This window comes from Podarcis raffonei, chromosome 7 (assembly GCF_027172205.1).
Source record: "Podarcis raffonei isolate rPodRaf1 chromosome 7, rPodRaf1.pri, whole genome shotgun sequence".
Lineage (NCBI taxonomy): Eukaryota > Metazoa > Chordata > Lepidosauria > Squamata > Lacertidae > Podarcis > Podarcis raffonei.
Window position 1 is genome coordinate 22,893,462 of NC_070608.1, and position 17,585 is coordinate 22,911,046.

At 44.7% G+C, this 17,585-nt stretch overlaps 1 protein-coding gene across 4 annotated transcripts in view; it reads left to right on the forward strand.

Annotated features, from left to right (window-relative positions):
- Positions 1 to 921: 921 nt before the first annotated feature.
- The window catches only part of NCALD (neurocalcin delta), a 55,076-nt gene continuing 38,412 nt past the window's right edge, over positions 922 to 17,585 (forward strand). The window contains exon 1 of one of the 4 annotated variants that reach the window (XM_053395511.1): positions 922 to 1,082. The gene's annotated coding sequence lies outside the window, so the exon portion shown is untranslated. Of the gene's footprint in view, positions 1,088 to 1,389; positions 1,739 to 1,806; positions 1,969 to 17,585 lie in introns of those variants that run through there. The other 3 variants (XM_053395510.1, XM_053395513.1, XM_053395512.1) reach the window with 3 other exon arrangements.

Below are 17,585 nucleotides of genomic sequence, written 5' to 3' on the forward strand. Positions count from 1 at the left end.
GAAGTTCCTGCACCTCTTTTTCTAGGAAAAAAGCACTGATCATGATAATACAGCATAATACTTTTGGAAAGTAAGATGCAAGCTAGTTTGTTGACATTTATCTCAAATCTCAGGTGCCTGGAATAGCATTTTTCTGAGGGCTGCCCATCATTTCATGTTCTGTACTCCTGGTACAGATACCCACACAAAAGCACATCTCATAATGTATGTGCGGCACACGTCCGTTTAAATTCTGTCAAATGAATAAAGGCCTTCTGTTGTTGTTTTAAACCCATCTGAGGCTGATTATTTAATTTTAGGCTGTGCATACCTTCCTTGAAACCAAAGGTAACACACATCACTAACCACAAAGCACTAATCACCTTTAGTTCTTCCTAGTTTCATCAGATCAGGCTGTGGGACATTCTATCAATGGATGTATTTCTGAGATTTTATACCTTACTTTTCTATCTGACGCTTTTCATTCATTTCTCTTCAGATTAACATTTATAAGCTGCTTTTCCCATTCTTTTTAGATTAACATTTATAAGCTGCTTTTCCCATCTCCCGAAAAGTGCAAAGCAAGATGCAGCAGCATAACGAAAGGAAATGGGATTAAAAAGAACCCCACACACCCAGTTAAACAGATGCAACATAAAGAAATAAAATCTGGCTTGTAGGTTCTCGACCGTGGGCTTTGGTCTGCCTGCCTGTTAGAAGACTTCCTCCTGGACAACATTTCTGGTCCCTTGCTGTGGAGGAGCCCGACCAGATCCCCGGACAGGTTCCAACGTGCACACACACGCGTGTGTATGTGTGTGTGTGACAAACGACCTATTGAAATGGCTTCCGCGCGCCGTGCTGCGGTTGCCACGACAACCAATGCTCTTTTGGTTTTGCATCGGGCCATGTGACAGCGACTTTGACGTCAGCCGGAGGCAGGCGATGTGGTGGGAGCTTGGCGAGCCGGGGGAGAGTGAGAATCTCTCCGCTGGCGGTGGAGGCTGCCGGGCTTATCTCGCTCGCTCTTGCGCGCGCTCGCCGCCGCCTGCCTGCCTCGGGCTGCCGGAGCATGGAGCACTGAAGAGCTGCCTTTCTGCACGGTGAGGTAAAGAAAGCATTAATATTATTAGTATTAGTATTGTTATTAGCATTGTTCTCTCCCCGCGCGCCAGAGCGGTTCCACGCCTCGCTTTCCTGCCCGCCACTATTGCGCTTGTTTCGGCCGCTTGGCGAGTTTCCCGCTAGAGGAGCCGCGGAAGAGGCGCTTCGACTTCTCCCTCCACGGACTTGAACCGGCGGCGGCGGCGGGAAATGAAGCGGAGGGATCCCAGGCGGGACACTTCTCCAGCCTCCCGGGATAAAGCGCGTGTGTATGTCTGGGTGGGGGAAACACGAGTTGTGTCTGGAGCCACGCTTCCGCCCAGCTTCCCCAAGGCTTTAGGTCGAGGCTTTCAGTGCGCGCTCATGAAATTGCCTTCCTGATCCGATTAAAGAGCCCGCTTTGGCCGAGGGCTCTCTTTTTACGCAGCGCCTTGGCGGCGCTTGCCCGAAGGGGGCCCCGATCCTCGGCTTCCTCTCCCGGGTTACGGGCTAGACTGCAACCTGAGCAGGGGGTTCCTCGGGAGGAAGTCCCGTTGAATGTCCTGGGAGGGAACTTCTCAGGGCGCGCAAGTGTAAGGAGGCACCGCCGGCTGATGGGGAAAGGAAGGAGGTTAGCACAACAAACGCTGAGAGCGGCATTCTCTCCCCTTCTCCGGTAGGCGAGATTTTGTTTCAGTTTGCAGAAGCATCTTATATTTGCAAGGGGAAAGGGTGATAAACAGGCTGTAAGCAGCAGGGAAGGGGGTCTCGGGAGCAGCCTGACAGCGTAATCTGAAATGTGTGCTGCTGAGATACTAGATGAAAAGTAGTGAACTGTATGGCTCTTTTCCCACTCTGCCAATCCCACTTGTAGCTTCGCCTTTCAAGTTCTTCTGCGGCGGAAAAGTAAGTTGCCAGAGCTAAAAAAAGGATACCTCAGTGGAACATTATTGTCTTCTTCTTTGAATAAGTAGAAGGCTGCTTCCTCCGGTCCCCTTTGTTAAGGGAAGGGTGGGGGAAGATGGTTGTATCATGTGCAGAAATATTATTTGTGCAGAAATATTATTTGATAGCGGAGGATATGGCTATGATGGGATATGGGTGTTTGCCGATGTTTTCCACCTTCAGAACGGAGGAAGGCTCATGACTTAGAACAAAGATACAATGCACTGCTTGTCTCTTTCTAACCAAAGGTGTAGGGCTTTATTATTACTAGCAATAAAAGAAACCACATTTCTTTGAAAAGTCTTGTGGATCTCTACACTGCATTTGAAACATAGCTGGCAATTTAAGTGTGCACGCATGCACTAGTTAAACAAAGGCGTGAAAGTAATGCGGTTAAACTTTTCAGGGATATGAATGAAAGCAGCTTTGAAAAAATTATTGCAAGTTATCTTGCTTTGGCGTGAAGATTTAAGTGAGAAAGCAACTGTAGATTTGATTTTCTGGGAGTTGGAGAAATAAATGCACCGTCTTTCTCAACATGCTTATGCTGAAACTTACTCAAGTTGTTCTTTTATATTAACGTGTGGATGATGTTCTTTTTTAAAACTGCATTTTCTTGTGTTTGGCTCATTTGTGAACATTGAGGGTTGCTGCCCAGCTTCCCTGCTTAGGTAAAACGTAGCTAAGCAATCTCAATGATTGCAGCTGTTTCAAAGTACCGCAGGGAAGGTAATTTTACTGATCTATTAAAATTCTACATGGAGTCCCTCCGGGGACAAACAAAGCCTTTTAAATGCCCCACTGTGTGTATTAATCAGTTCCTAGACTTGAAGGCAGGACTGTGAGCCCCTTTTGCCTACAAACAGTAGACCAGTTGTTCAGTTGTAGGGAAATATTGCTTTGAATAATTGCTTTCAAGTGTAGAAACTTTATACAGTAGTCTAGCCCTTTGACTTCCTGAATTGCTGCACAGTACTTGAAATCCACAGTCCTTTATTGCTTCAGAATAGCCCTGTTGGGTTGCATCCTCAGCGCTGTATTTACTCTGAAGTAGCCCTGCTCCAAAGCAGTGAGTTGTGGAACTGGAATGAATGTAGGAGTTGTAGCAACTAGCTCAACATTTATTAAACCTCAGACTTCTGGGCTTGCGGCCAGACCTTGTAAACTCACACTTTTGAATACAACCACACTCTGCATCTGAAGTTCAGTTGAGCAGATGAGTTATTTGGTTTATTATTGAAATCCTTTTTGTGGCTAGTGCACATGTATGTTGTAGATTTATAGAATCTCTATCTGAAGTCCACAAAAAGGGTTTCCCTGAAACAAGGATGGGGAACCTGGTTGGGAGTTCAACACCCATCAGCCCTGACCAGTATGGGCATTGCTAAGACAGGAGCTGTCATGCAACAACCTCTGGAGGGCCATAGGTTCCCCATTCTTGAAACTGAAGTGGCTGTTTATCACAACCCACACCTAATCCCAGATTGGTCCCTTTGTTAGAGGACAAATGTTGTTGTAGTTGCTCACCAAGTGTTAGATTTGCTGGTTGGAAACAGAAGTAACTGGGCGCTTATGTTCTCAATCAGGGTTTCACAAACCTGGGTCTCCAGCTGTTTTTGGACTACAGTTCCCATCATCCTTGACCACTGGTCCTGCTAGGTAGGGGTGATGGGAGTTGTAGTCCAAAAAAAGCAGCTAGAGACCCAAGTTTTGGAAACCCTGTTCTAAATCCAAAAAGTATTCAGACACCAGAGTTCTTCCACACTGCCAGCTCCTGTTGTATAATAACCCCAAGTTCCAATGGATGTTATGCAGGGGACATGGGATGAGTTTGTGATTTTTTTCAGGGTTACGACATCAGAAAGCGATGGAGTGCTGTCTCCCTGGAATGGGGGATGTCGTGATGGGGACGTCAAACCTGTTGCATGTCAACCAGTCATGCCCTAGTGAAGAAGCTAGGGAGGGGTGGGGGACCATGTTAACGGTAAAGGTAAAGGGACCCCTGACCATTAGGTCCAGTCGTGGCCGACTCTGGGGTTGCGGCGCTCATCTTGCTTTACTGGCCGAGGGAGCCGGCGTACAGCTTCCGGGTCATGTGGCCAGCATGACTAAGCTGCTTCTGGTGAACCAGAGCAGCGCACGTAAACGCTGTTTACCTTCCCGCCGGAGTGGTACCTATTTATCTACTTGCACTTTGACGTGCTTTCGAACTGCTAGGTTGGCAGGAGCCGGGACAGAGCAACAGGAGCTCAGCCCGTCGCAGTGATTAGAACCGCCGACCTTCTGATCAGCAAGTCCTAGGCTCCGTGGTTTAGCCCACGGCGCCACCCGCGTCCCATTATGTTAACCATAACTTCTTCTTTATTGTGCAGCATGGCATGCTTGCTTGAAACATCTATTTTTGTTCTACTATGCCCAGTTTCAATTTTACTTCAAAGGCTTCTGAATAGCGGGAACCCTGTCTGGGGGGCACCATGCACGCCATCCACGTCTCGTGTGAATTCGCCTGCTTGCGTAGTTAAGCCAAACCTGGACTATTGGTGGTGGCATGGAGCCTGTGCACGAGGCTGGGCAATCCAGATGGGCAAAACAATTAACTATATTGCAGCGTCCACATTGTAGCTTCCATAAAATGGACCAAGCCAGCTTTCACCAACCTGGCGTCCTCCAGATGTTTTGGATTACAACTCCCATCAGCTCTGGGTTCAATAGAGTTTGATAGGATTTTGCCCCTTGTATCTGTTTGTGAGACATCATTGGACAATAATAGACTGTCTGTCACTTGGTCAGACATGTTCCAGTGAGCTTGATCCTCCTTAAATTCTTGTTGGCAGGACTAGATGAGATCATTTCAGTATATTTCAAAAACCTAACGATGCCACTCGTGATTATTATTCATGTATAATTCAGTTTGGTTTCATTTCCATATTGGCCACCGGCTATAATAGAAATGCAAAAACGCAATGCATAACATTTTAACAAAATCCATATTTTACAGATTGTTATGAAGGGCAACGGAAGTGTCAACCAAAATTAATTATCATCATAGCAGCCGCAGCTTGAATTTCAATGAAAGTTGTATGAGTTGAATGTAAGCTGCTGACTTGAGTTATGCTTCTTGATATCTGTTAGCTAACAAAATTAATAAGCTGATCAAAGCATGATTAAGCATGATTAAGTAGGATTAAACATGTTTGGTTTGTACTAACAAAGTAGGTGCTCTTTTTTGTGTGTGGAAAAACAGCCATTGTGTTGTCCTACTTACAAGTGATTTGAAAGCAAAACTAGTCTTTCTTTTGTCTGTGTTCACACATAACGCTAAACCATAGTTAATGTTTAATTATGTTTAACTGTGTCTCAATAAAATGAGCAGTTTCCCTACCTCATTTCTCTCCAGCTCCTCGGCTGTGCTGCACTGGGAGAACAAACCACAACTTTTGGCCTGTCACACCGCTTGAAACTGAGCTCAGGGTTTGTTTTCCCCAAATAAATGATGAGCAGTAAGCCAACAACAAACTATGGCTACCACCTGCGGTTTGCTTGGAGAGACATAAACCATGAGCCCAAGTTCAGATAACAAAGACTCGTCATTTGTCGTTCATGGTGTGACCAAGATTGGGGGAGAAGAGAAATGGAGATATTATAACACTGTGTGCCAGCTTGCCGCTTGTTCATGTTGAACCATAGCTAAACATAAAATGTTAAACTTTGATATGATGTGTGAACCATTGCATAGACTAGAGATAAGAGAGCGCAACCAACCAAATGTTATGCAACCTTCATTCACTTCCATGGGCCTAAAATCCCATTAAAGTGGGAGGCTGCACATTTGCAGTGTTAAATGGATTTGACTTGTAGGCTGTGCTTTTAAATTTGAATATGCCTGTGGGGTTCTGCTGAGCACTGTTCACCTCTGCCAGCACCATATGTGTTACCAATATCTGCATAATTCCGGCTAGTTATGGGGCTTTGTTACTGTGGCTTCTTATTGCTGCTATGATCGTACGAAACAAGCAGTGGTCATCCAGCAGGGATAGAGAGAGCTGGAACAAACCAGGCACATGGCTGCCCAGCATCTAATTATTTAAAGCTGTTGCCTTAGCATTTGACCAGTTAGTTCAACTGTGGATAGAGCTATCCCCCTCTGCTCCAATGCAATGGTGGCTCCTAGGCGTCTGAAGAGTTTCTAAACCTGTGTTCAAAGTGGGCTGGGCTGGTGGGTGGTTCTCAAAAGACTTCAGTACGGAATAACCCAAAAATTATTCTTCTTCTTTGGAGATCACTCGTAGCCGAGTAAGATTGTCTTCCATAAACACGGTTTTAACAATGAGTCCCTAAGTGACTGTGGAGGCCTATTCTGGATCCACACATCCTTCCACAGTGGTGACATTGGTTTCTGGGCAGGAGCTGATCACGGTGTGGATTTGCCAAGCATGCCTTCCTCTTAGCACGTTTCTCCCTTGCGTCCTGAGTTCGAGTGTCTTCAAAGCCCATGACACCTTTGGTAAAGGCTGTTCTCCAACTGGAGCGCTAGCAGGCCAGTGTTTCCCAGTTGTCAGTGTTTATACTACTTTTTTTTAGATTTGCCTTGAGATAGTCTTTAAACCTCTTTTGTTGACCACCAGCTGCTTCCCAGGTATAATAAGCATCAGCACTGCACAGGACAGAAATGACTTCTGGCAATCAGATTGCTTATCATATAGAGAAACCAAGTTTGTCTGCAAGTACAGCACTGTTTCCTGCAGATTTAGTCCAGGAGGGAATGGCCATGGGATAAACTGTACTTCTCAGGGGTGGCGTGTCTTGGGAGAAGAATACCATGTTGCGGTCTCCCTTCTGGTGCAGACACCACCTGGCAATTATGCAAGTATGTACCCATTTGCCTACTGTGCATCCCTGTGTGGGGACATATTGTAGAAGTCAACCCACTTGGTTGTGGCTCACCATGATTTTATAGCCTGATTTGCAATTAAGGCTGGATACTGTAGAGTTTCTTGTAGTTCTTCAGTGGGATAGACTCCTCCCCCCCAGTTTATTTTATAAATACCAGGGCTTGCTGTTTTGGCAAAATATTGAGTACTTAAGAAAGCTGGCTATTGGACCATTTAGCTCAGTGTTGCCTGCACTGATTGACAGTAGCTTTCCAGCATTTCGTACAGGGGTTCCTCCCACCCCAGCCCTCCCTTGAAATGTCTGGGCTTGAATCTGAGGCCCTTTTCAGGGAAAATATTTGCTTCTCCACAGAACTGCAGCCCCCTGGTCTTATCTAACAGGGTTCTGAAGTGTGGGCACACTTCTCACACATATGGTGAAAGCTATATATCCTTGTTAACCCTGCTTTTAATTTTTGCCTTCAACTGCATAATCATTCGCATCAATGGAGTCACAAAATAATGTTATATTTAATGATTTTTTATGTCTGCATGTTTCTGTGCATTTTGGGGAGGAAGCTGTGCTGCTGAGAGTCCATGGCAAAGACCTGTTAGCTTGCCAAAGCCCATACTCCAGACCTCTGAGGCGGTCTGCTGTATACCATGCTCTCTGCCACAGGGCTGTGCAACTCACCAGAGTGTGTTAGGCCTCTTCACCGAGAGTGGTTTTGAACATTATGGAATAGCAGGAGAGGAGGAGGAATTTGTATTCAATTTTTAATTTATTACTTACTTATTTACGATATTTGTAGCCCAGTCTTCACTGAACATTTCCTGTCCCGGAGTGGGAGAGCAAAGTAATAAAAATAAACCAAGATATAAAAAAAACAAGATACAAAAATTACCAAATTATATAAGCAGGTCCAATAAATAACATATTAGCAGTTTTGTCCTAAGATAAACAAGCAAAACCACAACAACAAGCATTAAAATTCCCAGTTCAGATACCTAGGTGTGAACACACACACACACACACACACACACACACACACACACACACGATTCAAGCGGATTAAGCAACTAGCACTCTTAGCAGCAGTTCCCACCCTGTTTTCCCCTCATGGCAGCCCACTCGCTTCCCCTCTGCCTCTCACATTAACTGGGCCCCACTCTGTGGCAACAGACTACCGGTAAACCTGGCTCCTTTTGCACTACACTGTTAAAGCAACATCATACAACTATAAACAGTCATGTCTTCCCTCAAAGAATCCTGGGAACTGTGGATTGTTGTTAGGAGACCCCTTATCCCCCCCCCTTCGAGCCACAATTCCCAAAGTAGGTTAATAGTCAATCCCTCGCCCCAAGGAACTCTGGCATAACAAAAGGATTAAATTTATTTATTTATTTCTTGAATGCAAAAAACCCCTCTTGCATTGACTTAGTGCACCAGCAAACATTACTTGGGGCAGGATTCTCCCCTTCCCCCACACCTCCAAAATTGGCAGGGGGACCCCCATATCGGTGTGTGGGGAGAGAGGAGGAAGAATTCTTCCATCTGGCAAGCTGATATGCTTGCACATACAGAATGTCTGCAATAGTGTGACGTTGAATTTCACTTGGTCACTATTCTGTGACATATTGGTTGGTCCTACCAAAGGGGTTACACTATTGAGGATTCTGGGTTGCCCCCTTCTGTGGACCATCATGGCTGTCTGTGCATTCCCCAGATAAAAACACTGCCCTCCCCCACCTTTCTATGTGGCTTTCTTGGCATTATTTATTCCACAGGTTACACAAGGATTTGGCACGTGTCCCTCCCATTAGTCTTAATTCGAGGTGCACGTGCCAATCCTTTGCACGCACTCTGGGATGAATCTGCCTGCTTCACATATCACCTCTTTTTATCCATGGAGATGACAGAGTCTTAGTCATCATTATAAGAGACACGGAGCATGGTTTATAGCGCTTTCCCTTAAATAAAATATCGGCCAACAAAACAAAACAAAAAAAACCCCATCATGAAATCTCACCTGCTCTCATACACCAAGTTTATTAAAACCAGACAGAATTTGCAAACAGGCTCAAATTCTGAACATAGTTGATCTGGTTATTACTGTGCTTTGTTTAATACCTGTATGCATGTGATGACCTTTGATGGGAGAGGTCAGTGGCAATAAATAAAACGTCAGTCTGGTTTCTCAGCTACATAGGAAGCTGTCTTTATACGAAGTCAGACCTTTGGTACTGTATAGCAGTGGCTTTCATTGGATTTCAGACAGGAGTATTTCCCAGCCTTACCTGGAGATTCAGGGATTGAATCCAGGGGCTTCTGCAGCTTCAGCCTTCCTGCAAATAGCACAAGTAACCCGCACATTTGTGCACCGGGATGGAGCAGGACTTCAAAGTACCACCATGTGAGGTATAGAAGGGCCTCACATTCAGTGTGCTTGGCCTGAATTAAGGGGTGAAAGGCGGTGTGAGTTAAGAGTTTCAAATGGCTCAATAGGGCCCTGTGGGGATCTGCAACCATGTGTACACAATGTATCATCTATGTGTTGTTGTTGTTTAGTCGTTCAGTCGTGTCTGACTCTTCGTGACCCCATGGACCAGAGCACGCCAGGCACTCCTGTCTTCCACTGCCTCCCGCAGTTTGATCAAACTCATGCTGGTAGCTTCAAGAACACTGTCCAACCATCTCGTCCTCTGTCGTCCCCTTCTCCTTGTGCCCTCCATCTTTCCCAACATCAGGGTCTTTTCCAGGGAGTCTTCTCTTCTCATGAGGTGGCCAAAGTATTGGAGCCTCAGCTTCAGGATCTGTCCTTCGAGTGAGCACTCAGGGCTGATTTCCTTGTTTTAAGGAAATCATCTATGTAGTTTTGTATATATTTTAAGAAGAAGCCTTTCGATAATATTTTTGTTGAGCTTGCAAAGGCAGTCGGTTCTGTACTTAGTTGCACCTGTTTCATTTATTGCTTTTTCTAATAAGTGTGTAACTAGACTGTTATAAGGATACATAATTTTAACAAGTGTAACTTAGCATACCAGGAGAATGAAAGGAATCTAATACTTTTTTGGAGTTTTAAAAAATGAGCAGATATTTGACGCCCTTCACCAACCAGTTTTAACCACAACCGGACCTCTGTGGAGTTTGCAGCAATCAAGACTCACTTTATAAATCAATCCCAGATGTAATTCATTTGGCATTCAGTCATTACCTCATGGTCTCTTGGAACCCCAAGTACAAAAATTGAACCCCAGAATATTTTTGGTTTTCATCTCCTCAGGAGACTGTTCTGCAGAAGTCTCTGCTGTGACAGTTGATTGCTGCAACAGATTATTAGGAAAAGTGTCTGTTTGAGCTGTATTCTTGCTGCAGTTTAACAGAGCAATACCATTATGCCAAGGCAGGAGGGAATTGCATTGTTAGTACATTGATGAAAGGGCTGCCATATCCCATACATGCCCAGGGGAAAACTAGAAAAGACCAAAACAACCATCTGCCATCCCTGGAAACTTCACCAGTGCCCACCAATCAGGAGTTATGCTGGCAATGAGGTCACACATAGTGGGAATCAGTTAACTCCTTCCTTCCTTCCTTCCTTCCTTCCTTCCTTCCTTCCTTCCTTCTATATAATGCTTAACACTCTGCTCTCTAAGCAATACACAATGGATTTCAAAATATAAGATCAGTTAAAACTAACCACAAAATCAGAAAAGCTTGCTTAAGATGCCTGCTGATTTTAAAAAAAAATTTTTAAAGTCTTCACCAAGTGCCTGAAGTTTAGTTGGGATGAGGTGTCTTGTCTGATAACAGCTGGATGGGAGTTCCACAGAACTGAAACCACAAGACAGAATTGCACAGCATCCTGGCTCTGTACATCTGAGCCAAGTCACTGACTGTGACTCTCCCGAAGACCTCAGTGACTGGTCAGGCATACAAGGAATAAAGCAGTATCCCAGGCCCAAGTTGTTTAGGACCTTGTAAATTAATTCAAGAACCTTGAACTTGGCCAAGAAGATTAACGTGCTGGAGACTCCTATTTTGAGTCTCCCTGCAGCAAGAGAGGAGGAAGTCCCCCTTCAATGCCACACTAAAGCCTATCGACAGGACGACACCATGAATCTGTAACCTGGCTCCCCTTGCAGCCCCTCCGCCCTGGCCATCCATGTAACCACTCGCTGTTTCGCCTAACAGGCCAGCCCAACCACCAGTGGTGAGTCCCACCAGCATGACTGAAGTGTTCTGCTGATGAGCTGTCTTGGCAATGGCCAAGAAGCTTGGTATCTGCTTCTGCCAAATCCACCTCAGCTGGTGGATCTTGAGTATAGTGTTTCATCTCCCTAAACAGTAGGGAATAAAAACTGACGTTAGAAGATCAGCAATTTTGCAATCATTTTATACCCATCCAATAATTTATGTAGTCAGATTTGCATTTCAGACAGAGATATGTTATGGAAATATAATTAGAAACCGGAGCTCAAGGATGATGGAATGTAGCATTTCCCAGAGGAAGCCTTGTGGAGAAGCATCTCTCATCATAATACGGGCTGAAATTCTATAGTTAGAGGAAAGGAATGTGCTCTTATGGTATTCCTTTCTTTTATTTGATCTCCCTGTTTCTTTTGGCTGGTTTATCTTCATTCTTTGGGTAAACTTTACATCCACAAAATCATTTATATAACATTCAAGATCCCCCTCCCCATACTGGCATTCACCTTGATGTTTGTGACAGGATTTCAGTTGTCGCTATATACAGGTAGGTAGCCATGTTGGTCTGCCGTAGTCAAAACAAAATAAAAAAATTCCTTCCAGTAGCACCTTAGAGACCAACTAAGTTTGTTATTGGTATGAACTTTCCACACGAATTTGTTTTTATTTTGTGTTGGAGATTGTTAGGAGTTTGACTAGCAGCCTGATTTTAGCAGCTGTCTGAATACAACTGAACTATTACAATCTTTCCCAGGTTTTTGCTTTGGTGCAGTGGTTACTCACTTGTGCATTATCTAGACCGGGAGGGGGGGCAACGTGGTTCCTTCAAGATATTGATGGCCTACAAATCCCACCATTTCTTACCATTGGCCATGCTGACTGAGGCCGATGAGAGTTGTAGCTCAACAGCTTCCAGAAGACACTCAGTTTGTGGATACATTGCAAGTGGGAGAAGGAGCTCTCAGAACTCAGGAAGTACAGAAGTAGTTTGGAAGTTGCTGCATTAGTGCCATGGGTCTACACCAGCTGATACCTGTAATGTTGCCCTGGGCAAGCTGGAAAGTGGATTTGTGCATGCCTGGTCATATGTATATTAGGGCTGGGCAATATCTGGTTGTCAACATTGTGATATATCACCAGCTAAACATCGCGATATACCAATATATCACAGTGTCTGACATAAGGATGCTATATAGAGGCACTGGCTGGCTTCACGGCTTTCCCCACATTGTGTTTTTTGCACAGCACACACACACATCATGATTCACAATATATTGCCAGGTCAAAAATTATGAAACCGATATCACAATAGGGACTTCAAATCGATTTTGGATGATATATCGCCCAGCCCAAATGTATACAGTTGCTGCATCAGGCAGAGAGAACAATTTGCATGAAATAAATATAGAGCAGCCCTGCCCAACTTCTGACCTCCAGTCCTGAATTCAGCCCATCTGCTATGTGCCTTCTCTATGATTTTACAACTCCTCTATGCTTATGCTCATGCTTGCTCCAAGTGCTGGGCTGATAACACAGTAAGATTATCAAGCCCCATACATGGCTGCTGAGCTATGTACAGCCTTCTGGGTCAGAATCTGGGTGGGCCTGGGATAGCAGATGCATAAAGTTATCTGCCAGTTTGGACTCCTTGGAAAACCCTGCCTTGAGTAAACATGGGAGGGCTATGGGCCGATGGATGTGAAAACCTGATGTTGCAATTGGTGTGCCTGCACAGAATGGCATTTTATCTTTTCTGCAGTCGTGCTATATTACTTTTCTGGGCTGAAATCCGACATGAAACATAAAGCTAACTGAAATACACAAGAAAGCAGCCCAAACTTCTATAGCTTTTAGTGAGTTGCAAATGTACAAATAGCTCAATTCTATCTTCCTGGGAATGTTTAAAATAGAAACATTCTATTTATTCCAGAGCTCAAAAAACAGTGGTGAACTCCAAACATAATAGCTCTAGCAGGTGCTGCTGAGGAACTAAGTATTTGCTTCATGGCCTACGTGATTTTTTTTTAACAGTGGGAATCTGAAATGACACCATTAATTATAGGTATCAATTATATTATATAATTAGGCAAGGATGTAAAACAATTCCAGTTGCCAGCCCTTCTGTTGCTGAGTAGAAGATGGAAATGTTGAATCTAGATCATCACTGAATTTTTGGTATTTAGGATTCTTTCTACTAGCAAAGGCAGAGTCATGGAAACAAATGTTCTGAACCAACTGGCAGGTGTTTTTTGTTTTTGTTTTAATAAATAAAAAAAAAGAGTTTTAGAATTTTCAAATACTCCCCAGGAATTTGAGCCCTTGAAATATTTCCTTTCGAATAAAGAAATCCCTCATGAGCTTGTGTTTCCAGTGTTCGAAACTCCCATTGTTCTGGGCTCATTTTGTGACACGGAATTTCATTAGCTCGAGCAGTTTCTGAGTTCTGAGTGCAGTACTGCACCTAAGATTTCAGATTAAAACTGCAGAGTGGAAGGAAAGGAGGACCTGTTTCTGCCTCCTGACTTCCAGATACTCTCTGAAGGCTGAAGAAGAGACTCTCTTAAGAATATTAGTGGGGTGGGCAGGGGAAGGACTAGACCATGTGAAAAATGAACATAATATTTAAGCTGCAGTTCATTCATTTTCAGCTTTGTATTCTTCTTATAAAAAAGCGCACCTAGACATTCCGTTGTTGTGCCCATAACCTAAGTTTAAGGTGCTGTTTAGCTCCTAGCTTTCATATCTCTGTGCGTTGCGTAATAAATTCACATTGCCAGTTCCATGTTGTTGGAAAAATGGAAGCTGAGGTTGTTGATGCGTTCTCCCAACTCATTTGTGCACCATCCATTCCTCTGTTCTTTTGTGTGGAGCGACAGCTGCGTAACAGGGTTCTCTCAATCACTGGCTTTGCCGTTTGGGTTAATGCAAGTCCAATTAGTGCAATTATATTTCGGCAGTGAAGCTAGACTCTGCCTTCTGTCAAGGCCTTCCCCGCCCTCATCACAGTTGTTTGACGGGTCACTGAGAAACCATTTTGACCTTGTTGATATATTCTCATTGACATGCTGGTTTGTGTTTTTTATACATGGTCTCTTATGACCAAGGTCTTCTTCAAGGAAGAAAAATGGTTGGCCTTTTGGAAGAAACCTGAGCCCTGTTCATTTGTTCAAAGAATGCATGGAAGTGGGGCTTTTTTCCAGCTGGAACATGCCAGAACTCAGTTCTGACACCTCTCAGGTGGGCATCATTGTCATTATGAGAGAACAAGGGAGAACAATGAAGGCATTCATTGTGAGTTCTGGCACCTCTTTTTCTAGAGAAATAGCACTGCGTGGAAGTATAAAGTTTGAAGGGGATGTGATGCTGCATGTGCCAGCCTTGCTCCCAAGATCACCATCTTCACCGATGGTACCTATGACCTTCCTGCATTGAACAGGAATGTGTGAAGGAGGGTGTCCTTTGTTTGGGTGGACATGCTTGCAGTCCTCCTCCTATAATCGGAAACCCTACATTATATGGGTTCCCAGTCACATGGAGGATTCTTAGCACATCCAGCCAAATCCACAAAGAATTCCCCTTTATCTTTCCACTCACTGTGGGATGTTCAGGGTGGCGCCAGTGAGGACAGAGTCACTGGGGGCAGTAGGAGTTTGTGTGGTGAGGGCAGAGCTGTACCTGACACTGGTGTCAATGCAACTTACCTGGATGAAGCTGAGATGGGACAGGGTGGCAGTGAGATCAAAGATCCTTGATTGGAGCTGTGATAAAGCCAGTCTACCACTCCTGCCAGGGCACTCAGGCATCCCCAAACCGGCCACCACCCCCTGCCATCCCCAGCACCAACCAGGCAACCTGCAACAATGCCAGTGTTGGGAGGGTGTGTCTGTCTCATCATCTAGGCTGCTAGGCCCACTTCCCTTCCCAACTCTATGCCCCCCCCATGACCACATCCTTTGATGAAAAGTCTCCTACTGAAAGCCGGCTCATGCAATGCTTGACTTTATTCCAAACCACTTGGGTTTTGGTTTGTCAGCTAGGTTCGAACTGGTTCATAGTGATTGGTTGCATGAATAAAAGTTTGTTATAATTGCCTCCCAAAGCAATAAGGGAGGCATAGGCTCAGCCCTCAGGTTTGTAAACTAAGAAGGCGGCAGAAAACAGAAAGGGAAGGGGGAGTAGAGGGGAAAGGTAGGTGAAAAAGATCAGTTTGGCAATGCCTGAAGTAGTGAGTTGTATATAGATATTTGGTGTGTAGCCTCTTGGGACCTGGCTGATATTCCCTTGCTGGTTGTTTTTGCGTGTATGGAAGCATGGGCCATACCTTGTGTCCTTGGTCCTCTGTCCAGAATGTTCTTCCCATCAGACTGGGATGCAGCCAGAAGCCTCTTGCCTGTGCAGGTGGTGCCAGTGTGTTAGCTTCTCAGCAGTTCTTTACTGGGAGGGGACAGGTTGAAATGGCAGGGAGAACGGTGCAGATTGGATTGGCTCAGCTGATGTGCCCACCCTGACCTCTCCACCACCTCCCCTCTTCCCCTCGTGGCAAACAGCAGCAACACTATGGTCTGCAAATGACACCCACCCTCACCCCTCTCTCATAGCCCCTTCTGTCTTGCAAGGCTGAAAATAGTTTTATTTGCAAGTGGGGGTGGGATAGTGTTCCATGGTGCATTAAATCACTATTGGGTTTTCCAAGAGCACCTGAGCACTGATGTAAAAATCTGTAAAATCTCTATAGCTGATGGCCTTCTGCCTCAATATGGGATACACAGAGGCCCCAGGGCGCATTTTCACACCTTGCTGGAGATATTCTTTGCCAACCTTTCCTTTGTTCTATGAGATTGAACTACAAGTACCATGGTTTCATTCAAGACTGTCTTGTTTCTTTATCTATTGATGGTTTATACCCATCTTTAGATCAGGCGACCCTCAAGGCAGTTTACAACAATACAAAGCAAACAATTAGAAATGGATATGCAGCCCAGCATCTTTCCCACCGTACATTTAAAGCACAAAGCTACATATCCCAGCCCCCTGAACAAACTACAGTTCCCAGGATTCCTTGGAGGAAGGCATGTGCTTTAATTGTATGCGTGGATGTGACCTGCTTCCCTTCAGCTCTTTCGTCCCAGGGCAGCTGGCAGTTGGAGGAGAATATTCATAGAATTGTAGAGTTGGAAGGGATCAGCTCCCTACAATGCAAGAATATTTTGCCCAACATGGGGCTCAAATCGATGACCTGGAGATTTAAGAGTCTTATGTTCTACCAACTGAGCTATCAAGGTGGAATTTCTGGCAGAGGGAAAAAAACAAGTCAAGCTCCCCACAGCTGCTCTGTCTCTAGCTGATGAATAGGGTCTGGCTGGACTTCTCCTTGCCTTGATGTTCTTTCTGGGAGGCCAGTGGTTCAATCTCCCAGTGGACATTAGATCTATGACTGAAGGATGGAGCCAGAGTGTGTTTTCCTTCAGATCAGTATCAGATTTTCTTTCATTCCAAACTTAGACCCTTTGTGAAATGCTTTACCTAGTTTTCTGTTTCTTCTTACTCTTTGGTGTGGTATTCATTTGTTTGCAGCATTTATGACCCCACCCTCTAGCCAAAAAGACTCTCAGAGTAGCTTAAAAAAAAAACTGTTCTAAGATGGTCCCTACTCAGGCTCACAATCTTAAGAGACATGACACATGAGGAAAAAGGAACAGGAGGGAGAAGGGAAAACCAGGCTCAAGCACAGTTTAAAGTGGCAGTGCTTAAAGTTATGGGCAAAGTCAATTGCAGTTCCGACTGTCCTGCCCTTGATAAAGAGCAGTCCCTCCCCGAAGCACTTGCCCCCACAGAGCAGATCCAGGAGCGTTATTGGTGACAACAGGGCAGCTCCTGCCCCATAGTTCTTCCCTCTGACAGCTGACTTGATGGCAGTTACAATAGTCACAGGAGAGGGCTTGTTCTTGGAGGCAGCCTCCTGCAGAGCAGCTGTCTTACCTGTATTGAATTGTATTGTTTTTGTGGTGGCGAAACCTGTGACTGATGGCTTGACCTGGTACCTGCTGTAATGTCACAGAACCTTCATGAATATTCCTGCTTCTCAGTGTTATCGGAATGTTTGCGTTTGGATTCTGTGAGGGGAAGTTGTCAGTTTGGCTGGGATTAAAACTCCTTCAAAGCCCAGGGGACTTGAATCTGATTGTACCTCCTATGCAAAAAGCCATGGCCCTCTTTCTTTTGTTTTTGTTCTTACCTTTACCTTCTAGCTCCAGGTCATTCTAGGACTGGGTGGTGGTGCTAAGACATCATAGAAATGGGGGATGTAAAAGATAGCACCAGCACATTCATTTGCATATAATTAGCATCTTTAATGGAGACATTTATCATGTATCATGGTTGGCTCTTTTCCCAAACATGTTTCTACCTGTGGTTTCAATGCAGGCGTATACAGAGGAGTTTTATTAGTTTTGTTTGAAGATCACTTAATCTTATTTCCCTGTGTTGTGGTAAAGGGC